At 40.6% G+C, this 25,830-nt stretch overlaps 1 pseudogene; it reads right to left on the bottom strand.

Moving 5' to 3' along the window:
* Positions 1–17,723: 17,723 nt before the first annotated feature.
* LOC132094888 (serine/threonine-protein kinase pim-3-like) lies at positions 17,724–24,925 on the bottom strand (annotated as a pseudogene).
* Positions 24,926–25,830: the final 905 nt, after the last annotated feature.

Consider the following 25,830-nt stretch of genomic DNA (forward strand, 5'->3'; position numbering starts at 1 on the left):
CGTGCAGGCTATTTTTGATGCCAAACTAAGAGTGCTCAACTGTGTTGCTCGTTGGCCAGGATCAACCAATGACTCTAGAATTTTAGTGAATTCCCAAATTCATGATGCATTTGAGAGAGGAGAATTGCAGGGTGTGCTCTTGGGTGACTCTGGTTATCCACTAAAACCCTGGCTACTCACACCTTTCTTAAATCCAGTCAGTGTGCCTCAAGCTCGGTACAACACAGCCCATACCAAAACAAGAAATTTTTATTGAAAGGTGTTTTGGAGTCCTAAAACAAAGATTTCATTGTCTGCATGCAGAGCTCAAAATGGAACCAGAAAAAGTCTGCAACATTATCTGTGCATGTGTTGTTTTGCACAACATGGCAAGGTAATAAATATGTTTTTAGCTGTAATTAAAACTCCTAGCTACATATTCCCCAATGATTTTAAATTAAATGAGTAAAATATCACTTTCCATTTAATAGAGATCTTGCACTCCCAGACTTGGAGGATGACCAAATTTGTGAAGAACCCACTTTGGAGATTACGCAGGCAGGAGGGGAATATGGATCTGAGCATTACATTCGACAGATGATTGTAGAAAACATTTTCTCAGTTTGACTGAGAAAAATGAAAGAATTTATACTTTCGAATTAAGTGGACATATTATAATTTATTCATTGAGACAATACTTACAAAATATTTGATGCATAGTATCAGTACAATCAGCTGAAATATGATATAATCTTCAAATCACTACACATTAACTTACACTAAAATTCTTCAAATCTCTTAAATATATCTAAAGATTCTGTATGTAAACATTACATATGTAAATTCAAAATTAAATACCAGTAATTATTAAATCGACAATTGTTTGATTAGTTATTGGACAATGGTCGATGAGATCTATAGTTCATGTCCAAGTTTTTGTAGCTCTAACTTTAGCTTAGTTTTCTCTAATTCTAGTTTTTTTATTTCTAATTTTAGTTTAGTCTCTTCCAGTGTTAATATTTTATATTGTTTTTCAAGTATATCATTCATGGTTATCTTGCTTGGAGTATCTTTCTGTGTCTCGGTGTCTGAGCCACTTCCCACAGGTGCCATTTGGGTGCTGTCCAAATCGTCATCTTTAAAAATAAATTAAAAAAAGAACATGAACAACATTAGCAAAATTAGAAAAGTGACAGGCACGGTATATTTTGTTGACATTGTTTTCTGATAAAATGCACTACATGCTACTTCACCCTTTTGTAGTTCATTCATTTTAGACAAAAACACACACAAAACAATTACTTAGCTATGTAAACGGGAACACTGCATAGACTTCTAGTTTTTTGTGTGTCACAGGCTATGTGAACACACAAAAAATTAGTGAAACATTGAACAGGTTAAATGGTCTTTATAGATAAAAGTAGTCTGATTATATATAATCTGAAAACGTCCTGCAGCAACTAGCCTAGTGATTGCACAGCACTACATGGTATTACAAGTGATTTCCCCTAACCTGTATCCACTTATTGTATTTTATAATATTTGTATTTTGTTGTAACCGTTTTAAGCAATAAAGTAGCCTACTCGATGCTAGTCGCGTCGTGCCTTCAGCCGTGACTCACAATAGGCTACAGCACAGCCGCTTGTACGTTATTGCGTACTTAAACACTGTTAATCTGTTTTAAACTAAAAACATTGTTGTGAGGAATAGTAGAGGGCTGAAAGATTGAAAGCATAGCTTACCTTCACTTTGTGTTGTTTGGTCATCCTGGCTTGTAACAGGAGCTTCGTCATTTTGAGAGACCAATGTCAGTGTCACCTCGCAGTCAACTAGAAGATAATAAGTGTTACTCAATCTAAAACAGAGCAGTACCCTACAGTGTTTAAAATGAAGCAAAAACAATCACCATTGAAACATTATTACTCACGAGACTGTCCAAGCGGGGTTGATGTGACAGCGGTATGAGACTGTGTATCTTCCCCCGCTGTGGGTAACGTCCGCCCAGATACTCCGCTCTCCCTCCCCCCGGGGATTCCCCAAAACATCGGAGATTCGTCTCCGTATATTTCAATGATCATTTCCATTGTCCTTTTCAATTTAGGAGATGGTCCTCCCCCCGTTGCTGGGTTTTTGCGCTTAAAAATTTCCTTTTTTGCCTCTTGAACCATATTTGTAAACCGTTTTTGAACATCTTTGACGGATCGTGAGACAGATGGGTTGACACTGTTAACTCTTTCCGTAATTGTGGTCCAAGCTTTGTGTTTTTTGCTATTGCTGTTGTAATCGTTAAATTTGTTAATTAAAGTCGATTTAGCAGCATTGTATTCCTCTAATATACAAATATTTTCCGCAAAGGAAAACTGTGAAGAGCGCGTACTGTCGGCCATTTTGTTTAAGTTGTTCAGCGTCTTATTTTTCCCACAAATCACTGCGATTTAGACTGTCTTAATAAAGATAGGTATGAGCTTATTTTATGCAATGGTCTTTCTTCAGTGACTTTAGTTAGTCAGACTATTTCTTAGACACAGTCTTAAGATAATGACTATGTTTATGCAACCGGCCCCAGAAGTCTCTGAAGTCGCCTCGTCTCTCAACCAGCAGATATTGATCAGATCATAACACGCGTAGCTATAGCAACTAACGTTACAATTCACGTGCCTGAGTACAAGACTATTGAAAACCTTAATCAACTCTAATTCAGTTTAAAGCCCATCTTTCAAGTTGAAGATCCCTGTGAATGAACGTGTAGATAAATAGTGTAGGAACTCGACTTGCGTGAAGAAATTAATCATAAATGTGCATTATAACAGTTTTTTAAAAGAAATTGTGAGTAAAATTACTTCCGTTGTGAAAAACGCTCTGATCGGAAGTGATGCAACGGCCGGTAAACATCGTCTCTTCGTAATGGAGTCAGACAGTGAAGAGGTTGTAGTAGGGATAAATGTCAACTCTTACGATGGGCCATTGCCGTATAATTACGAGCTGCCTAGGCGAGAGAGGGGTCAGGCAGAGTTAAGGGGAAGGGTAAATGGACAGAGGAGAGAGATAGAGTTGTGGTGTGAGGAGAATCGGTTGAGAATTGGGCAGGTGTCTTGGTGAGTGACCACAGGCGATAGCTAATTGTGGCTAACGTTGTCTCCATGTTTATCACATTGCAGTATCTTTAATAAATCATATTTAGCAATATTACTGTCGACTTTGTTGTTTTTCAAGCATCCATGTAGATCTATGCCAGCAACATGTGTCTTAAAATAATTAATTTAGATCCCAGATTTTAAATGAATATTGTAGGATGTAGGCTATAGCTTACATCTGTGACGGTCAGCTAGTCTGGATAGGGATATAAATTCTGTGCATTTCTACACAACATAGTTTATCATGAAATTTTGTAGAAATTGCTAGCTGATTTTTAATCAGTAACGGCTTTCAGACCTAGGTGTCCGCATGTTCTGCTTCTGCAGATGTCAAGCATTTGGGCCGTATATCTGAACAACATAACCGGACAGCTGGAATTCCGAACTTAGTCGGCTGTTATACTACTTACCTCAGTATTTCCGACGGACATTATGTAAAAGAGCTCACATGTACTGTGGAGTACGTGTATGAATTACTCTTCCGGCTAGGACGATTAGAAGATTATGTTTTGTATGAAACCCCGTCCATAGATGTACAATTAGGCCCAAAGACTCTGACTACAAAATTGCTATGTGCTCCATTAAATACAGGTGCAATTCTAGGCATGGATCTACTCAGACAAGTACATCTGACTTTAGACATGTCCTCAGAATCTGCTAGCATAAAAATTTCATCAGCACAAGTTTCTACCAATAATGTAATAACTCCTGAGTATGCTTTCCTACAGAATCATCCAATTTGGGCTAAAGACAAAGATGATTGTGGGTTTTTGACAGGTGTAGAACCAGTCAAATTGACAGGAACGCCACCTCCTGTTACCAAACAATATCCTATCAGTAAGGAAGCTATACAGGGGATAAATCCTATTGTGGAAAAATTGCTGAAGCAAGGAGTGCTAGTTAAAAAAAACAGTCCCTGTAACTCACACATATGGCCCATCAAGAAATCTAATGGGACATGGAGACTCACCATAGACTACAGAGTAGCCAATAAACATTGATAAAATTGATAAAATGATTGATAAAATCACCCCCCTAGTGGCAGATCCATCTACAATTTGTAATGGTTTACCATTAGATTGTAAGGTTTTTTCTGTAATTGATATGTCTAATGGATTCTTTTCTGTACCCTTGCACTCTGACAGCCAGACATGGTTAGCTTTTACAGTTGACTATGAACAATATCAGTGGACACGTTTGCCCCAGGGATTTCAGAATTCCCCAACTTTATACCTTCAGGCTGTCAGATGTGATTTGTGTGACCCAGAATGTCCAGTAAAACAGTCCACTATGATTCAATATGTCGATGATATTTTGGTAGCCTCTACAGATCACGAGGTACATCAAACTGAATTGGCAGCATTGTTGGACTATTTGCAGAAAAGAGGACACAAATGTAGCTTTCACAAAGCTCAAATTGCTAAAAACCAAGTCACATTTCTGGGTCAAACAATTGGTGCAGGAAATAGATCTATTATCTATTAGGATCGAGCCGCTTCAGTCAAAGCCATACCTCCACCTACGACCATTAAAACACTCAGATCATTTTTAGGAACAGCAGGTTACTGTAGACCTTGGATTGAAGAATATGCCTCAATTGCTCAGCCTCTCTATGACTTGTTGAAAGGCCAGGTTAATGATTCTGATACTGTTTGTATGGAAGAAATTCACCTCATAGCTTTCAATGATTTAAAGAGAGCACTATGTCAAGCACCAGCATTAGGAATTGCACAATCTAATAAACCCTTTGTGCTTTATGTACATGAACACTGGCAGTTTACGCCCAATTCATTACTATTCATGTAAACTTGACATAGTTGCTCAAGGCATGGGCCCATGTCTTAGAGCAGTGCAGGCAGTTCATCTAGCTCTTCAGGTTTCAACAGGAATGGTGCTAGGACAGACTATAAATGTAAGATGTCCTCATGCAGTGTCCGCACTAATGAATCAAGCAAAAGTCACTTCTGTCACCTCCTCTCGCTGGGGAAATTGGTTAACGACCCTCACAGCCCCGAACATTGTTTTACAACGTGCACAAGTAACAAACCCATCCTCATGTATGATGTCTGCAATGACTGAAGTTTTTTAGAGGATGAAGGAGAAATAACTCACGATTGTGTTACGCTTACATACGCAGCTATGAGTGACATAAAAGAAACTCCCTTAGAGAATGCAGAATTGGAGTTGTTTGTTGATGGTTCAGCTCAAGTCATTGAGGGAAACAGACGAGCAGGTTATGCAGTAACTTCCACCACTGAAGTTGTAGCTTCAGGCCGTCTTCCAGATCATTTTTCAGCTCAAGCTGCAGAACTAGTAGCCTTAACTAGAGCATGCACGCTAGCTTCAGGATCGATTGCAAATATCTACACTGATTCCAGATATGCTTTTGGGGTGGTTCATGATTTTGGTGTCATTTGGCAAACTAGACAGTTTCTAACTTCTGCTGGATCCCCCATCAAGCATGCTGGATTAGTAAAAGATTTATTGTTTTCCATGAAACTTCCAAAGAAATTAGCGGTAATCAAAGTGAAAGCACATCTCACAACTAACACTGCAGAAGCTAAAGGTAATACTCTTGCTGATGTAGCTGCTAAACAGGCTTGTTCCTATGCAACTGTACAAGTGTGTTCAGATAGTATAGCACAGAAGACAATTCTGCCTCCTAAATCAATTATTGATCTGTACAAAGATGCTCCTCTATATGAAGCATAGACATGGTTAGACAAAGGGGCTACAGTGGATTCATCTGGATGCTGGACCAAAGAGGGGAAGTATGTCGCTCCCGAATCACTGCTGCCATATTTGGCTCAACAAATACACAATTTGGGTCACAGTGGTCCAGCAACGATGAATCACAGGTTCTCAAATCAATGGTGGAATCCAAAATTCAGAAATGTAGCAACCGAAACAGTCAAGAGATGTGTTACATGTCAAAAAAATAGTGATGTGCCAGCAGCAGCTACAGCAGCAACGCATACTCCAGCTCCACCAGGACCATTTCGTCACCTGCAAGTTGATTACATATAATTGCCTCCTTGTAAGGGAAAAACTGATGTTTTAGTAGTATTGGACAAGTATGCAAAATGCACCAGGAAGGAGTACCATGGGTCGAGCCACTGCCAGCGGTATTGTGTAGTATGAGAGCGTCACCTAACAGATCAGTAGGACTGAGCCCTCATGAGATTATTACAGGACGCCCAATGCAGATGCCAGGTGTGATTGATCTTAGAAATGCTGATGTACACAGCCTCAGATGCCCTGATCACTTACTGTGAAAACCTCACAAAGGCAGTACAGAGTGCCAGAGAGAGAGTTGAGTCGTGTTGGCAGACTCCACCAGAAGGGGGACACACAATCATCCCAGGTCAGTGGGTCATGATAAAGTCATTCAGAAACAAGCCATTAGAACCTAAGTGGCACGGACCACATCAAGTGATGTTGATTACAGCAGCTGCAGTGTTTTGTCAGGGAAGGAAAACATGGACTCATGTTACACACTGTAAAGTTGTTCCTCCACCTACAGGGATAGGATAGGACACATGGACCAGTGAGGAGCCCAGGAAAGAACCGAATGCAACAGGCTTCGGGGGCCAATCCTGCGGTGAAGATTCCCTCTTAGGCATTCCCCCACCTACTAGTCCATCCTTAGCTCACTGTTCTTTAGGTGTCACAGTAATTAAGAAATAGGGAAAGAAAGGAACAACAATAGCAGACTCAAATCGACCAGAGGATACAACCCTAGTGTTTACAGTTTTTTTTTTTTTTACAACAAATGCTGCTCTGTCGTTGTTTGTTTTCTTTCTTACTCTGTGCAGATACCACTTGATGGCTGTCCCAAAGCCCATACACACCAACCTCCTCACTTGTGTATGACGACACCACTTTTAAAAGACAACCAGACCCACAACCGAGCCAACTGTCACGGAAGAAAAAAATAAATTAATTAAATACACAACGCAGAGAATCATACACGGGAACTTCAGTCATCCATCAACATGATCAAGATTGCCGTACTAGTAATCATGATGGACATCGCACAAAGTATAGACTCCAGAAACAACATATTCTTAGAGCTGATGAATATGTCAAGAACAAAATTCAACAAGACATTCTTGAACTTTCATCAAAATTACACCAGATGACTGAAGACAATTCGTCATGGTTCGGAAACCTGTTAGGTAAACCCTGGCTGTGGATCAAGGAAATAGCAATTCTGCTGTTGTTCTTACTACTGGTGTACTATCTATGCGTCCACAGTATCAAGTGTTTTATTCAACAACTTACTCATGCCCATCACGAGGAAATGACAATTCCGACCAGAAAAGATTATTACCCATAAGAACTAGACAGACCCTAGCTGCATGTTTGTTTCTGTGTCAACATGCCATTCGTCACTACAGACAATCAACACAGAGCAAGTGCTATGTGCCTGTAACGATCACAGGTTACAAGAATGAACTTTTAAATGTTTAAATTTTTATTATGTGAGAGTTATTAGAACTCTCAACGGGAGGACTGTGGGATTACAAATTTATAAAATGTTAAATATAGGTTCCAATATAATAGTAGGTAATAAAGCTGACATATCCAAGAAGATCAAATCAAGAAAATCAAGAGTCTGAGATAATGACCTTTTGTCTTTGTGCTCTTCCTCACCAGTCTTGCCAGACTGATTGAATTAGCACCTATGCATTTGAATGACACTGTTATGCTGATGAGATCAAGGCTGGGAAAATTGTGTCTGGCATTTTCCTGATTGCATTTGCATGCTTTGTTCAAAGTGTCTCCACCTCTACCGAATGGATCCCTCCCACTTGAATGTATATAATCTACAATGTCTTCAAGACAAGTTAGACTTTTGATGACTGCAGCGCCACGCAGAGCGTTCTCAATAAAGAATCCTGCTGAAGATTTCCCAAGAGTCTCCTGGTATTCGTTTCTGAGTTCCCAACAGACGGGAAAATGCTGTTCATGTAAATATAGTCATTGTTACAAGGATCTTTTATTGTCACGTGGAGGGATACTGGTTGTAAGGCATGCAGATAAATGCATCTAATTGACAGCCTATACTGTACAGGGGGTGTGTCTTTTTACAGTGCATATTTACCTAAGTTTTAGGAAGTAAGTAGTCTACATGTCGTTTCTTACAAGGTCTTACACCAACCACTAGAGCTACAAGGACGGAAGGAGAGTGAGTTTATCTTAGCACATTTGTTTAACAGGTGCTTGTGTGGTAGATGTGAGGCTATGCCATCAGCAGTGGAGAGTGTGTGCTGTAGGGAGGTCGACGCCTATTGGTCCCTTGTCCAAAGACATTACCTGCCTCACACTCCATCCAGGGTTTGAAGCATCCTGTCTGAATCCTTTTGTGCTGCAGATAGCATACATGAACTTCAGACAGGAGCATGGCCCTCTTCAAGCCAGCAGACCAGAGTAGGTTTTGAGCAAAAATTATTTCACACTGCAATTCAAAGAAACAGCTTTTCTACACCAAAATAGTAAATCCTGTTAAGCAGGTTTTTAAACTCAGTTGTTTCCATATACTTACTATAAAAACAACTTTGGTGTTGTGTAGTACAGTAGAATATCATCCAACAGGACATGCAATATTTACCATTGGAATTGTTTACTATGAAAACATGGTATGATCAAAATGTAATTATGTCCCAATCTACACCACAGGCAGTTCCGATACACAGCATACAGGCAGGTTGTCCGCTGGGCGTACGGAATAATAGGCAGGAACATTAGGAAAGCCATACCTTCATGTGTTGTGTCAGCAATAAGGAGGCAGTTTGCAGAGGAGGGACAAACATTTCCAGTGGAAACCTTTGTATGTTTAATAAATCCATAGTGCGATTAATAAATCCATAGTACAATTAATAAATCCATAGTGAAACAAACTGTACTGGTAAAACTGATCTTTTATTACATGTTAAAACGTGAGTGTCGTGCGAGATGGAGGCTGACTGCCTCATCCATGGCAACCTTATGGAGGAAAGAGGTGGGGGGGGGGGCGGTGCAGCAGAGAACAAGACGGCACTGCTTTCTTGTAGGGCCTGTGGTGACTTGCAGTATTCCTGCAAGAGAGACCATTAGATTTGTTGCGTATCCTTGAGGAGAGAAATGTTTAGAAAACATTTAGTAACATGGTTGACTCACATAAAAAAAAGAGATTCACACAAAAAAGATATTGAAAAACTTAGTGAAACTACTAACCGTAAGATGGTTTCTCCTTGATGGGGTGGACTACCCAGCCACCTTTCCGAAACCGTGGGTAGCGAACAGCGTAGCGGCCCTCACCCTCACTAGTTCGCGCTACATCTCTGTTGCCATTACTATTGAAATGTAGGGCTGCCAAGAGAAGTCTGTACGAGATAAGTAGATAGAACATTAGGTCTCCAAAGCTAACCCAATGCAGTGAAATGCAACAGAAATATATGACATTAATGTTTTCAGTTCAAATGGGTATAAGACAATGACTCATCTTTGCAATTATTTTTTTGCAAACAATATGTAATGCTGTTATCAATCTACAACATTTTGGTCTGCTATACAAGACTGCATTAGTTTTTAGCCATATTTATTTTGTCAACATTTCCTGAAATTGAAAAAAAAAAACACTTTTATTAGTATCGATACTTTTAAGTGATAACACTACCTGCTGTACATCCCAAGAAAAGAAAAGCCAGTGTGTTTGGGAGCAAAGTACAGAATAAGGGAATGGTAGGCCTCCAGGGAGAATGTCTGATGCTGAGGTGACAATTGTCAAATATCCTTTACCAGTGCTTTCCTGGCAGCTTCACTCTCCAGTTTAGTGGCTGCTGGTGATCCTGAATAAAACGTATTCTGTCATATAATCTCTCGCATTTCATAACACAAGTAATTATTAGTACACATGGGGTTACGTATTGATGAAAACCAAACTAAAATTTACAAGCACTGAAAAAAGTTTAGCCTCAAAACATTTGACATCTTTTAACATAGGCTATTATGTTGTACATGGTTCCAGCCACTCCTTGTTTCTTGCCTCTCCTTCCAACGGTGGATGTGCGCAGCTGGAAAATGCAGGAGTGCTGTGTTCATGTATGCCCTGTACATGATTTATCATACTCTGCCATTTTGCCTGCATCTCATCTGGATGTCCTGTAGGGGTGGAAGCTGCGGTCCAGTAGAGATGGTTGATAATGGCTGGCCTCCACAGCTTCAGATCCTCACAGTCCCTCTCTTTTGCAGCAGCATCCAGTGCTTTCTGTACACCTGTTCCAGAGCAGACAAGCAGAGCAAGTTAATTATTAGGAAAGTGAATTTAACTACAAAAAACAAGTCTGTTATATAGAACTACAAACATCACAATACATACTTTTCCCAATATGCCAGATGTCAACAGTTTCCATTAATAAAAAGGTTTTTACTTTGGGTCACTCAGAGATTCCAGCTCTTCTGGTTCCTCCTCAGAGGACTCTCTCAACATCTCCTCGTCTGGACTCCATGACATATCACCAGAATGGTTGATGATATCAGAAAATGACCATTCATCATCACTTTGTTCAGGACTGGCCAGTGGAGTTGATCTGCGATCTTTCGGTTTGAGTCCCCACATCCACCATCTGAGGCTTTACCTGAACCTTAGATGAAAGAGATTCATCTTAATAATTGTTCACCATTGTACATTCATTGGTAACAACACATGCACTATCTAATGCAACCCAGTAAAACATTTATTTTTCTAACATTATGAAGTTCTTAATTTTTAATGTTTACTGTCTGAAAAGTGGAAATGACAAAATAGTAACCATGGAGATCATGAATTTTTTTTACTTAATCCTTATTTGTGATTGTATATGGCATGTATGGTGAATGCTAGATATAAGCTAACTACCTAATGAACGATGTAAACATCTTATGTTGCACTGTGATCCACGATGGACCACTTCTGGCTCAGGGTCCATTGCAGAGATGTCTCCATCTCCATCATCTTCAGGATCAGAAGTGGCAGTTGCACCCGCCCAGTCTTTGCTCGCAGCACTCTCTCCCAAAATCTGAAAACAGACCGAAATCACAACTTTTGAACTTTAAAAAATGTATGTAGTCCTTTCATGAAAATCCCCATTCATGCATTATTTAAAAGACTGTTAATCTTTTCAAAATCTTTTTAAAGTAGTCCCGAGCTGAATTCCCTCGCATGTGCCTTGTTGATACCAGCTTCGATTAGTCAAAGAAAACCAAGGCAACTCCGATTTAACTAAGAAAACTAATATTGTAAAGAATGAACGTTACTTGGATGCGTTTTGGAAACGGTGAAAAGTGCGCGCTCGTTCTTTCAGTTAAACATGCTCCTTTTCACAAGGGCAGCAGTTCATCTACATTACTCACCGATCAAATAAGACTTTGGCGGGACAAAAAAAATCAATTTGGCGGGCGCTTAAGCACGTTAAATGCAGGAAAATTCATGCGTGAATTTAACCGAGTAGTAATATGCGAATACGACCACATAAAATTTTAATAAAAAAAAAAAAAAGAATTCTGGAACCCTGTCTCAATAGCTCAATAAAAAAAGTGTCAGGAGGCTCATGTGCAGCCTAACGGGGTGTAACAAGAGTAAGCTGACGGCAGCTAGGTAGGCTTTCGTGCCATGCCAAGACTAATCCATTATAACGTCAAGAAAAATACATTTGCAGAAATTACATGCAGAGCTACATTTCGATGCAACAATTTGTATATGGTATTATAACCCTTGTGGATTGTTCAAATTCACAAATTTATCAGATTCATATTTTTTTCCATTTTTTTTGGCATAAATCTGTTAATCAACCTCGGTCCTGATCAAAACTACCAAATGTTTTTAAAAAATCCAAGATTATAACTCTTTAATTGCCAAGTTCATAAATGATGTCACTGATTTGGGGGAAAAAACACACAAAATGACTTATTTTCAATATAAAAGTAATTGTGGCTGGATTTTTTTTTTTACTTTTTATAACAGTCTTGGGCATGTCAAAGATTAGTAGCAACATTGGCTTTATATGGTGTCATGGCTTTGCAATCAAAAAATGTCGTTATAATGGAAGTCAATGGGGCAAAAACAGCCACCAACATCAAATTAGGGATAAAAAATTTTAATCTAATGCTGCACACAAACTAACAATGCATCAAAGCCAATCTTGTTACTAATCTTTGACATGCCCAAGACTGTGATAAAAGGTAAAAAATTCCAGTCCACAATCACTTTTTATATTGAAAATATGTAATTTTGTGTGTTTTTTTTCCCCCCAAATCAGTGACATCATTTATGAACTTGGTAATTAAAAAGTTAAAATCTTGGAATTTTTTTAAACATTTGGTAGTTTTGATCAGGACTGAGGTTGATTAATAGATTTATGCAAAAAAATTTGAATATTCAATATTTATCTGATACATTTTTACAGCAGTTTAATTAAGTGGATGTTTTCATCCACGAACATCCCGAAAGGGTAGTGAATTTGCCCAGAGTGTACCGTTGAGTTTTTGAAAAATTTCAAAGCATTTTCCCAAAATATGGGTCAAAATAAGATTTGTCACCAAAAATCATTCCATTAGCTCAAACACAGAGAAAGTTGTGGCCAAAATAAGACTCAACTTTACCCCCTAGTGGACGAAAACGTCCCCAACAACGTACAAGGGTTAATTAAGACTTACTGTGCAAAGCTCCCGTTTTCGACGCGCAGATTCTCTGCTAGTGTTAACATTAACGTTAGACTCTTCACTCCCGCCAGATTTTGCAGGTGGACTTGCATGCACCGATGGCACAGCTCCATTTGCCAGCCTAACCCACTCTTTTCGTCGAAATCCCATGCGAAATTCCATAAGATCTCCTTGGTTGTAGCTGTCCGGTGTGAAGTGTTTTTCACATACCACCGTGTGTCTTGTCAACGAGGAGGCAGCGAAATTGCTTCTCTTTGCCTGGACGAAACGTATCCAAGCACGGAAATCTTTGTGTTTCTTGTATGGAAATCGGTGGACCCGATGGCCAGACAAGTTGGAGTTGTTGCATCTAAAACAAAAACAAGAATTCACCATTGTGACAACTCAAACCTACTATAACTATAATAATGATAACGACAATCTCTATTTTCTGTTTCCACCTCTCAGACTACGTAAACCCACACTGAGAACCAGGGCTGCAGCGCCTATGTTTGCCTGTCGTTACGTCATATGACGCGTTCTCTGGGAAAAGGCGGTTTTTTGGAGCATAGCTTAGAATAGGCACTTTTTTTTCTTAATTTCTGCCCGTGGGTGTTGTAAAACATATGTATTCTTATGCATGTCTTTTTAAATTTACATTTTCATTCAATATTCTGTATAAATTAAGTTATAAAATTAAATTGAAAGATGGCCTTTAACCAGAGCTCACAATAGCATCTCTGATTTATACTGATTTATGCCTTTATTAATAAACCTCACAAGTTAATATAAAAAAAGTATATAAAAATTCAATGTATAAGATAAATGTGTGCGCTCGCGCGTTCACGCACGCGACGTCACGAATTGTAGTTGCTATAGCGATGCGTGTTATGATATGATTTCGGCATAAATATTTTTACACGTTTTAAACTAAAAGAAAACCTTGAGATATAACGTAATGTTGTTGTAGAATATTGTTGTGAATAATGCTTAACCATAAAGTTCTCAGAAATGGTGGCCAAAAAATATATTATTAAAAATATTGTCTTTCTACAGAGCCCCACACATGACGTGCAAGAAAATAAATAAATTGTGCCCACGATTTACTAATTCGTTCCCTCAATGAACTAAAACGTGCACACGATTACTATTGCGTTCCCTCGATTTGCTAAATCGTGCACACGTTACTATTATTTTCCTGCATGTCATGTGCGTAGGTCCGTATCTTTCTATTTAAACTTATTTTTAATAAACAACTATTCAAATAATAATTTTATAATAGCCTAAATATTTGAATACAATATAAAAAAAAAAAAAAAACCCAATCATCTAGTTTTATGAGGGATTGAGTTGGCCGGCTCCACTCTTCATTTGATCACAGTCATCCTCTTTTATTACTTTGTCAAAGTGCCATCAATAGTTCCTGGGTTGACCATTTGGAGCCAGCCAAAATTTTGTTGTAAAATTATATCTATTTTAGTAAACATGTATGAAGAAGAAGATATTTATGTCACTCTGTACTCTTTACTTAACAGTGTAAAACTCATTATTAAACAGTGTAAAGCACCAGTCCCAGATTGTGTTACACCAGTCTGTCTGAAATCCTGTGCTGACCAGCTGGCCCCATCTTCACACAGATCTTCAACAGCAGGGGCGTGTCTAGAGCATTTTCAGTGGGGGGGGGTGGGGTGGGGGGGATGGGGCATGCTGGGGCACTGCCTCCAAATGGGGTGGCCGCCAGTGACCAAAAAAAAAAAGAAGCTAAATTCTACATTATATTACGTAAATCCTATTGATTTTATTATTTTTTAACTTGAATAAAGTTACTTGTAAACAAATGCAGTAATAAAGCACATTTTTTTTTATTAATTTAGTTTTTTGTCATCCCTGTATATATCCATTAAGTTAAATTTGAGAATAAACATATTTTTTATTTTTTTATTTGAAAGAAACTCCCTATATCTTTACTTCTTTTCATGGCTTGGCACTGCTCTCTTCCCTGCCTTGAAAAGAAACACTTATGTGTGTCTGTTATTCTCAATCTCAAAAAAAAAAAAAAAATTCAAATTGTGAATGAAATGCATAGAATGCATCCATGTAATTTCACGTGTAAACTGAATATCTACCGACTTACTCTTATGCATTAACAAGTAACGTGTCACCAGACAATTATTATTATGGAACATTCTGTGCATATTGTCATTTGGTGCAATCTTGCTATGTGGTCACTGTCACAAAATAAACTGATACAAAATATGCAAATCAACATGACTGTTTATTGTTTGATAGCGCCCAGTCTATTTTACTTTTATTGTATTTTATTAAACGTTGACTGAACATTCGATTGAAATAAACCACGACCAATGCGAGCAGAGCCTGACAGGGTAAAAACATCCTAAACCTCCTCCTGCCCAAACTAACTCAGCTCTCCGTGCCTACCTCCGTCTGTTAGTGGATTAACAGCTTCCTGACAGACAGGCAGCAGCTAGTGATTCTGGAAGAATCCACATCCAGCACCCGTAGAATCAGCACTGGAGCTCCTCGGCTCTGCGTTCTCTCCACACTGCTCTTCTCCCTGTACACCAATGACTGCACATCTAAAGACCCCTCTGTCAAGCTCCTGAAGTTAGCAGACGACAGCAGAGTCGTCAGCCTCATTCAGGATGGTGATGAGTCTGCTTACAGATAGGAGTTTAAAGAGCTGGCTGTCTGGTGCACTCTCAACAACCTGGAGCTTAACACACTGAAAACAGTGGAGATGATCGTTGACTCGTAGAGGATCGTTCAGGTTCCTGGGCACCACTATCTCTCAGGACCTGAAGTGGGACATTCACATTGAATCCACTGTGAAAAAGGCCCCACAGAGGTTGTACTTCCTTCACCAGCTGAGGAAATTCAACCTGCCACAGGAGCTGCTGAAACAGTTCTACTCCACTATAATTGAATGGTGCCGTCCTCTGCACTTCAGTAACTGTTTGGTTTGGTTGTAAATTTGTTTTATTGACCAACAAAAATGCTCTCATTTACTCACATAACCTCGGTTCCCTGACATGAGGGAACGAGACATTTTGCTATGGGAATTACCCTTTGCTCCACATACTACTGAAGCCTTATTGAATCGCGCCAGTGAAACCGGCCAATATATGAGTGGGCTTCCCTTATCTCAGGGAACCGAGGTTACGTGAGTAACTCAAAGTGTTCCCTTATGATTCGGTCACTCTACATTGCTATGGGAACGTATAAAATCCTGCTGTATCACAGTGATAGAGCCTGGCTCAACGTATGTCAAGTTTCTCATATGGAACTGTAATGAGTGCGGCAATGATATTGGCACTCTTGTTAAACACAGCTCAGGACCTAGTCGAAACCATGTAAAAGTAAAGGGGGGGGGGGGCTGCAGCTAGGAGCATTGGGCATTCTAAAAGGTTTATCTTTGGTGAAACGAAAGGTAGGGGACTTTCTAAAAGGTTTCTCATTGGTGAAACAAAAGGTGGGGGGCATGCCAAAAGGTTTCTCATTGGTGAAACAAAAGGAAGGGGAATTTCCAAAAGGTATCCCATTTGTGAAACAAAAGGTGGGGGGCGTGCCAAAAAGGTTTTTCATTGATGAAACGGAAGGTAGGGGACCTTCCAAAAGGTTTCTCATTAGTGAAACGAAAGGTAGGGGGGATTCCAAACAGTTTCTTATTTGTGAAACAAAAGGGGGCACGCCAAAAGGTTTATCATTGGTAAAAAGAAAGGTGGGGGCATGCCAAAAGGTTTCTCATTGGTGAAACGAAAGGAAGGCAACATGCCAAAAGGTTTCTCATTGGTGAAACAAAAGGTGGGGGACGTGCCAAAAGGTTTCTCATTAGTGAAACGAAAGGTGGGGGGCGTGCCAAAAGGTTTCGCATTGTTGGAACTCATATGGAACTGTAAAGAGAGCGGCAATGTTATTGGCACTCTTGTTAAACACAGCTCAGGAACTAGTCGAAACCATGTAAAAGTAAAGGGGGGGGGGGGGAGATTTGCAGCCAGGAGCAATGGGCGTGCCAAATGGTAAGGGGTGCTCTAAAAGGTTTCTCATTGGTGAAATGAAAGGAAGGGGGCATGCCAAAAGGTTTCTCATTGGTGAAACAAAAGGTGGGGGCATGCCAAAAGGTTTCCCATTAGTGAAACAAAAGGAAGGGGACTTTCCAAAAGGTGGGGGCTTGCCAAAATGTTTCTTATTGGTGAAACGAAAGGAAGGCAACATGCAACAGGTTTCTCATTGGTGAAACGAAAGGTGGGGGACATGCCAAAAGGTTTCTCATTATTGAAATGAAAGGTGGGGGGGCGTGCCAAAAGGTTTTGCATTGTTGAAAGGTAAGGTGGGGGACATGCCAAAAGGTTTTGCGAAAGCTGGCTGTTCCGTTTAAAGGCGAGTCATTAATCTCTATAGGTTTACAACTTAAAAGGAAGCAATAACTTTAACAATCCTATACAACCAAATTGAATTCTTCCAAGGTAAAAACAACATTAATGATATTAAGAATATTATTTTAAATAACTTTCGAAAGTACCTTCGGAAATTCTGCATGACGCGGGTTACTGACGTAATCACCACTGCAAGTCATCAATAAACAAAAACAAATTACAATTATTTATTTAGGGTTACCGGTTAGTAGCACTAGCTCTACTTAAGTTAAAGTCAAAAGTTGTATCTGTTAACATTAGTTACAGCACTGTGAAGTGAACATGAACAAACAGCTGTATTTTTATTAACTAATACTTACAAAGCTTAATAAATAATTTAACAAATGTATTGCTCATAGTAAATGTTAGTTAAGACATCAATGTAAAAAAAACCTTATTGTAAAGTGTTACATTAAAAAACAATATTCTGCCTGATAGAGAAAAATATATAGTTGACAAAACAAAAAAATTGTCATAAGAGTTTAGTTACCCTCTGTTAAGTGACATTTAACAAACAGACACAGCTTTATCCACTAAAACATATATTTAGCTTTTAGTTTCAGTTGCCAATTCAAGACAAATAAAATAAATAAATAAATAAACCACTCATTCATTCATTCATTCATTTATTTATGCGGAAGTAGCAGTCTATAGAAAAGAAGCCAGCAAACTCTTCGTCTGAACAGAACGCTGTGAAGACCCCCTTTGTTTCATGGCCACAGTATCCAGTGGTGTTTTTGTAGATGCATCTACAGCCATCACACCTCACATCTGGACCGACAGACTTCCAGTCAACGATTCCTACGAAAATAAATAAATAAAACCTCTGAATTAATGCAATAAGCTTTCTAAATATCTTTATAAAACTTGTTCAGTTAATAAAATTGTAAATATATATAATGTCCAGCCAGGTAAAGTGATGCCATAAAACTTTCTGCACACTAATGACAGAGAGAGAAAGGCTCCTTCTCCTTCTTTATAGACAACATCTAGAAGAATGTCTGAGTAGCTCTGATGGTAGCTGAATAATAACAATATATATATATATATATATGTATATATATATATATATATATATATATATATATATATATATATATATATATATATATATACAAAACTATTTAAAATATGAAATTACTACAAAAATACACACAGAAAAATCAAGTTACAAGAATGTACCTAAAAGAGTACAAATGCCGACCTGCCAACCTTGGAAATTTGTTTTAAGTACCATCAGTGTGGCGGGCGGTCGAGGGGGGCAGGGGGTAAAAAGTTTACTCTTTTATGTAACTGTTTAGTTAGGTTTAGCTATATATTTATGACATTTTTAAAAAGAAAGAAAATAAAAAATCCAGTACACTTTATGAAAAACTCCAGTACACGTCTGTATAGGGCTGAGCGTTATGAACAAAACTTAATATCTCTGTATGTTTTGACTGATTTGTGGTATACTGTATTCTATATATCTCAGTATTTTGTATTTGGATTAAACAAATAAAGTGAATGTAAGCATGCAGGCATTTATTATGTGCAAAAAACTGGTTAAAATCACAAATCACATTGTTATCTAAAAACAAAAATAATCCTTGTAAAGCAGAAGTTAAAGTTACTAAACTAAAAATGAAAATAATAAAAAGCAGAGACTAGGGCCTAATTGATTAAGCTTCCTGCTTGTTTATGTTAATTTGTTAAAATGAGCCAAAGCAAAGTCATCCTTTAACATTTTGTCACAATTTGATTTAATTATATTCAGTGCTTTTGAATGTTTAAAATTTCAACATTTCTGTTTCGTAAACATTGTGGGGACTACTTGAATTACTACTTAATTTTTTGGTCACTTAAATTCTGTCTAACACCAAGTGGACTTTTTTCCATGAATACATTATGCTAGTTAACACTCTGCCCCAGACTCAGGGGCGTAGCAAGCTTTTCAAAAGTGTGGGGGATGGATGTGGTTTGTTTATAAACAATAAAAACGATGAATACAGTGACAGAGGGGTACAAAATGCAGGGCACTGTGCCGGATTTCCGGCTTGCAGCGTTTGGCTGGGAAAAAAATAATCCTACATTAAAAAAAAAAATAAGAAAAGGGGAGAAAAAAAATGCCCACACAAAGCTTTTTCTCTGTTGGTATAAATAATGTAACAATTTACTGTTTTTAAACATTAAAATAATATACACTTTTCTTTCATAGTTCTTCAACAGGTATGCAAACAATGTCATCATTTCTCACTTTTTTCTCCTCAACAGGTAACGTTACAATCAAACACAACAGGTAAGTATCCACAAAAGTATTCAGCTAATCAACAAACAATGCTCAAAATATCATAATCAGTTGCACTGGCAATGAACCCATAAATACACTGCTTAACAATGGCAGTTTCTTCTTCATCACAGTTATGTTATACATTGCATGCCACATAACGTGTCATAACCGAATTTAGCTAGCTGCTGAACAATATCCCAATAATATCAATTAGTATTAGTCTAAAAAACGAAATACCGACAACACTCGACATGTCAACAAAACGATAACAGAACATCTTTCCAAACACATATCAAGCTTATTTTAAAACCTCGAAAGCATAAACACTAATTTATCAGCCGGTCACACTCGAGTGCAGACACCGAGCGGCCAGAGAAACGGAGGAGCGTCTGTAGTAAGGCGTTTGTGCAAAACTGCGGAAAAACTGCAGAAATCGTGCTGGTGTTGAACCCTCTCCCCGGGAAAAGTGTGGGTGTTAAAACAACCACATCCCCCATGGGTGCGACGCCCCTGCCCAGCCTCTTTCTGATCCTGTTCTGCTTCTTGACACTTTTCTCCCTTCTCTCGACTGTATTTGTGGAGAAACTACACATATTGATCTGTGGCCCGTCGGGCAGCGTTTTCAGCTGCTGTGTGTTCAGACTCCTCCAGCATCCACACAGAGCCCCTCACAGACTGGAGCAGAGGATCAAAACCCTTCATTGTGTGGGAGCCATTAGTCCATAATCCTCTGCTCTTTCTGTAGGTGATCAGGAAGCTGTTCTCTGCACTTCCTGTGTCACTCCTGCTCACCCTATACAAACAATCAGAAGCATTTATCTAGTCTGATCCTAACAAGACAATCCAGCCATGACTGCTGTGAGTCAGATAAGTGTGTGTCACTGGCCACCTGCTCAGTGTAACCAGGGGTGGCGCTCAATGTCGTCTAAACTGGGCCGATCTGATGCAGCTGACGGCACTCTGTTACACACAACACAGTGTTCAGCAACACAAAACCACACGCTTCACCTGGATCTGGACCTGATTTCTGTCTCTTGCCTGTCGACAGCTCTCTAGGAAAGAGCAGTCTGCTTTTGGAGGTGACCCTCAATGCGCCTCTTAAGGGGAAACAGCTGCACAGGATGTTGTAGAGCGTCACCCCCAGTCACCAAACCGTAGCCGGTCCCGCATGATAACGGTGCTGCCGAAACCACTCAGGAGGGGCATACTGAAGAGTGCCTGAGAGACCCAACAAGACCTCAAACATCATCTGAAGAGACCCCAGTCCAAACAGATTCCCTTCGCTCGATCATCAAAAGTCCACAAGCAAACACAGATCACTGCAGGGAGATCAAACCAACCTGCAAAGTGTTTGTAGGCCGAGTCTTTCAGCAGATCTCCACAGCCGAAGTCCAGCAGCTTGATGTCATGTGAGTCTGTGGAGATCAGCAGGTTCTCTGGTTTGACGTCCCGGTGCAGGACTCCACGGCTCTCGCAGTGTTTCAGCGCCGTGATCAGCTGCAGCAGCACTTTCTTGGCCAGACTCTCCTCCAGGCGTCAGTTCTCCTCACAGAAACTCAGAATCAGAATCAGAATCAGAATGAGCTTTATTGCCAGGTATGTTCACACATACGAGGAATTTGTTTTCGTGACAGAAGCTCCGCAGTGCAACATAACAGCGACAGAACAAAAAACACAATAAGGAATAAAAAATACAAAAAAATACAAATAGGTGGGTAAGGAATGACAATATACAAATTGACAATGTATGGCAGGTATATTACAATGAGCATTTATGTATGTACATGTATATTATGTGCAAAAGATTTAAGTGTATGCTAAGTATGTGTGTTGGATAAATAAGTGTATGTGTATATAAATATAAAGTGTAGTGTGTTCCACAGTTATTATCAATTGTTCATTAGATGGATTGCCTGAGGGAAGAAACTGTTCCTGTGTCTGGTCGTTCTGGTGCTCAGTGCTCTGTAGCGTCGACCAGATGGCAACAGTTCAAAGAGGGAGTGTGCTGGATGTGAGGGGTCCAGAGTGATTTTAACAGCCCTTTTGCACACTCTGGATAAGTACAGTTCTTGAATAGATGGGAGGGTTGTACCGATGATTCGCTCAGCAGTCCGGACTACCCTCTGTAGTCTTCCGAGGTCAGATTTAGAAGCTGAGCTGAACCAGACAGTTACTTAAGTGCAGAGGATGGATTCGATGATGGTGGAGTAGAACTGTTTCGGCAGCTCCTGTGGCAGGTTAAACTTCCTCAGCTGGCGAAGGAAGTACAACCTCTGCTGGGCCTTTTTCACAATGGAGTCAATGTGAATGTCCCACTTCAGGTCCTGAGAGATAGTGGTGCCCAGGAACCTGAATGACTACACTGCAGTCACAGTGCTGTTCATGATTGTGAGTTGGGGGAGTGCAGGGGGGTTTCTCCACTGTTTTGAGCGTGTTAAGCTCCAGGTTGTTGAGAGTGCACCAGACAGCCAGCTCTTTAACCTCCTGTCTGTAAGCAGACTCGTCACCATCCTGAATGAGGCCGATGAGTGTGGTGTCATCTGCAAACTTCAGGAGCTTGACAGAGGGGTCCTTAGATGTGCAATCGTTAGTGTACAGGGAGAAGAGCAGTGGGGAGAGAACACAGCCCTGGGGAGCTCCGGTGCTGATTGTACGGGTGCTGGATGTGTATTTTCCCAGCCTCACTAGCTGCTGCCTGTCTGTCAGGAAGCTGTTGATCCACTGACAGACGGAGGTGGGCACGGAGAGCTGAGTTAGTTTGGGCAAGAGGAGGTTTGGGATGATCGTGTTGAAGGCAGAGCTGAAGTCCACAAACAGGATCCTCACATAAGTCCCCGGTCTGTCTAGGTGTTGCAGAACATAATGCAGTCTGATGTTTACTGCATCGTCCATAGACCTGTTTGCTCTGTAGGCAAACTGAAGAGGATCTAGCAAGGGTCCAGTGATGTCTTTCAGGTGGGCCAGCACCAGTTTTTCAAATGACTTCATGACTACAGACGTTAGAGCCACAGGCCTGTAGTCACTTAGTCCTGTAATTTTGGATTTCTTTGGGATGGGGATGATGGTGGAGCATTTGAAGCATGAAGGGACTTCGCACAGTTCTAGCGATCTGTTGAAGATCTGTGTGAAGATGGGGGCCAGCTGGTCAGCACAGGATTTCAGACAGGCTGGTGTAACACAATCTGGGCCTGGTGCTTTTTTCCTTTTCTGCTTCCGGAAGACCTGGCGCACCGCATCCTCGCTTATCTGAATTGCAGGTGTGGGGGAGATGGGGGATGCTGGAGGTGTGAATGGTGAGAGCGCTTGATTGGAGAGGTGTTCAGGGCGGGTTGCAGGAGTTGTGAGTGGTGTGAACGGTTGTTTGGAGAGGCATTCAGGGTTGGTTGCAGGAGTTGTGAATGGTAAGAGCGGTTGATTGGAGAGGTGATCAGGATGGGTTGCAGGAGTTGTGAATGGTGTGAATGACTGTGTGGAGAGGTGTTCAGGGCAGGTGATGGGTGTTCTTTCAAACCTGCAGTAAAACTCGTTCAGATCGTCTGCCAGTCGTTGATTCTCCACAGTGCTGGGGGGTGGTGTCTTGTAATTGGTGATCTTCTTTAGACTTTTCCACACTGATGCGGAGTCGTTCGAAGTGAACTGAGTCCTTATTTTTTCAGAATAATTCCTCTTTGCCACTTTGATCTTTTCCATTGTGTATTTAGCCTGTTTATACAGGACATTGTCCCCCTTCATGTAAGCATCTTCTTTGGCCTGACGGAGCTGTCTGAGTTTTGCAGTGAACCACGGTTTATCATTGTTGTAATTTAGTTGAGTCTTTGTAGGAATACACATATCCTCACAGAAACTGATATATGATGTTACGGTCTCTGTGAGTTCATCCAGATCGGTGGCAGCAGCTTCAAAAACACTCCAATCAGTGAGGTCAAAACAAGATTGTAAATCCTGCTCTGCTTCATTAGTCCATCTTTTTACAGTCCTTAATACAGGTTTAGCTAATTTTAGTTTCTGCCTGTAGGTCGGTATAAGATGAACCAGAAGGTGATCAGAACGTCCCAAAGCTGCTCGTGGAACAGAGTGAAATGCATCCTTTATTGTTGTGTAACAGTGATCCAATATATTACTGTCTCTTGTGGGACAAGTAACATGCTGTCAGTACTTTGGCAGTTCACGGGTGAGATTGGCTTTATTAAAGTCCCCAAGAATGATTAAAACAGAGTCTGGGTGTTGTTGTTCTGTCTCTGTGATCTGCTCAGCGAGTTTTTGTAAAGCTGAGCTCACGTGCGCTTGAGGAGGGATGTAAACACTAACCAGAATGAACGAGTGAAACTCCCGCGGCGAATAGAACGGCTTGCAGTTAATGAAGAGCATTTTGAGATTTGAGCAGCACGTCTTCTTTAACACAGTTACATCTGTACACCACCGTTCATTGATGTAAAAGCATGTCCCGCCGCCGCGCGATTTCCCCGTTGATTCTGCGTCGCGGTCCGCTCTGAACAGCTGAAAGTACGGCAGATGGAGCGCGCTATCCGGTATGGTGTCATTCAGCCAAGTTTCCGTGAAACACAGAGCAGCAGAGTGAGAGAAGTCCTTATTTGTCCGAGAGAGCAGAAGCAGTTCGTCTGTTTTGTTGGGTAGAGAGCGGAGATTTGCCAGATGGATGCTAGGCAACGGCATTCGAAATCCGCGTTTTCTGAGTCTCCCGAGTGCGCCAGCTCTTTTTCCCCGTCTGCGCGTCCTCTTGAAGCGTGTGATCAGCACAGCCGCTCCGCCGACAAGAATGTCCAGCAAAACATCAGAATAGTCGAAAACCGGTGATATATCGGGAGATGTGTGTTGCCGAATGTCCAGCAATTCGTCCCTGGTGAAACTGATTGCAGGAATATAACTAAAGACAGGACAAACTAACAAAAATACAAAAACAACTGCAGAGCACGTCACGGAGGCGGCCATCCTTTATCGGCGCCACTCGAGCATTCAGATCTTGGCAAGGAAGCGGGCGCTCCAGGATCATGGTGTAGCGTCTGGGACGGTCAAACCACTCCAGCAGCTGCAGGACGTTGGGGCAGGCAGGAGCCGAATTGACCAGGGTCATCAACGCCACCTCCAGCGGCAGCCGACCCTGACCTTCCTGCAGGACAAACGCTCCGTTATATCCAGCGCTGAATCAGACCAAACACAGCAACAGATTCACTCTCAACTCACAACTCTCAGTCTCTGTGTTCCTCGTTTAGAGACGTACTTGATGGCAACCTGTAGACAGATGAAGCACAGTAAACCATGCTGACTACTTATCACTCATGGGGGACATTTACTGACATCAACATTTCTAAAAGCTGTTTAAATGCAGGAGGTAAGAAAATGTCTCACTGGCAGTCCATCAGACCTGCGGGTCCCAGCATACACAGAGCCGAATCCTCCTCGCCCCAGCAATGGGCCCTTCACATACGCTTCTGCAACACACAAGATCACAAGAAACGTCTTTAACAGAAAACATGCTGCAGCATCTAAACCGGTTACAGAACGTTAATGTAATTCAGCTGAAGAACATTTTCAGTGATTAATCAATGAGTGAGTCTTTAATCAGGTGTTTAATATGAGTGTATCTGACCTCTTCGGGAGCGTTTGGCAGCTCTTCTGTATGAAGGAGACGGATGCTCATCCTCCTGGCTGCCGCTCTGCCACTTCCTCTTCCTGTGAGGCTGATCTATGGACACAGAAACGGCCGAATCTGAAGGCAGAGGTGCGATGTGTCCAGGCAGCTCTTGGCTCAGCGGCTGGTTTGGGTTTGGCAGTGGTTCCTGAGCGCCGTCACCAGAGCCACGTCTCTTAACCTCCTGATCATCCGTCTGAGAGACAGCAGCACTCCTGGAGCGGCCCGAGCCTGCAATATTACACACATCAAACACTTACAGCCTTTATTAGTGACATTTATTAATATTCAACCACCAATGACACTGCTCACATCCAATTAGGTCACTTTACATTTTTATTGTCTTGAATTGCATTTGTGCAGCTCTGTAGTTTGCCAGCGTTATAATTGTGTCAAATAATTAAACACATATTTTACTCTGATTTTCATACACAAGGAATAAAATACATGTGATCAGTGAGCTGGTAGAAATGTGTGATTAAATAAGTTAACCTGCACACATTTCTACACATCAATTCATTCAAACAATGAACAACATCATATTCAGGGGTGTGATTCTTCCGGAAAAATTCGGGTATTGGTAAACATAATGACCGCTCACCGCTGTCAGCGTTTTTTGTGCCTCCGATTCATGTGGTCGTGTCACTCCGCAAGTAGTCCAATAATTTGTCACGATTGAAGTTCAAAGTGTACGAATGCGC

The sequence above is a fragment of the Carassius carassius genome, chromosome 19 (assembly GCF_963082965.1).
Source record: "Carassius carassius chromosome 19, fCarCar2.1, whole genome shotgun sequence".
Classification (NCBI taxonomy): Eukaryota; Metazoa; Chordata; class Actinopteri; order Cypriniformes; family Cyprinidae; genus Carassius; species Carassius carassius.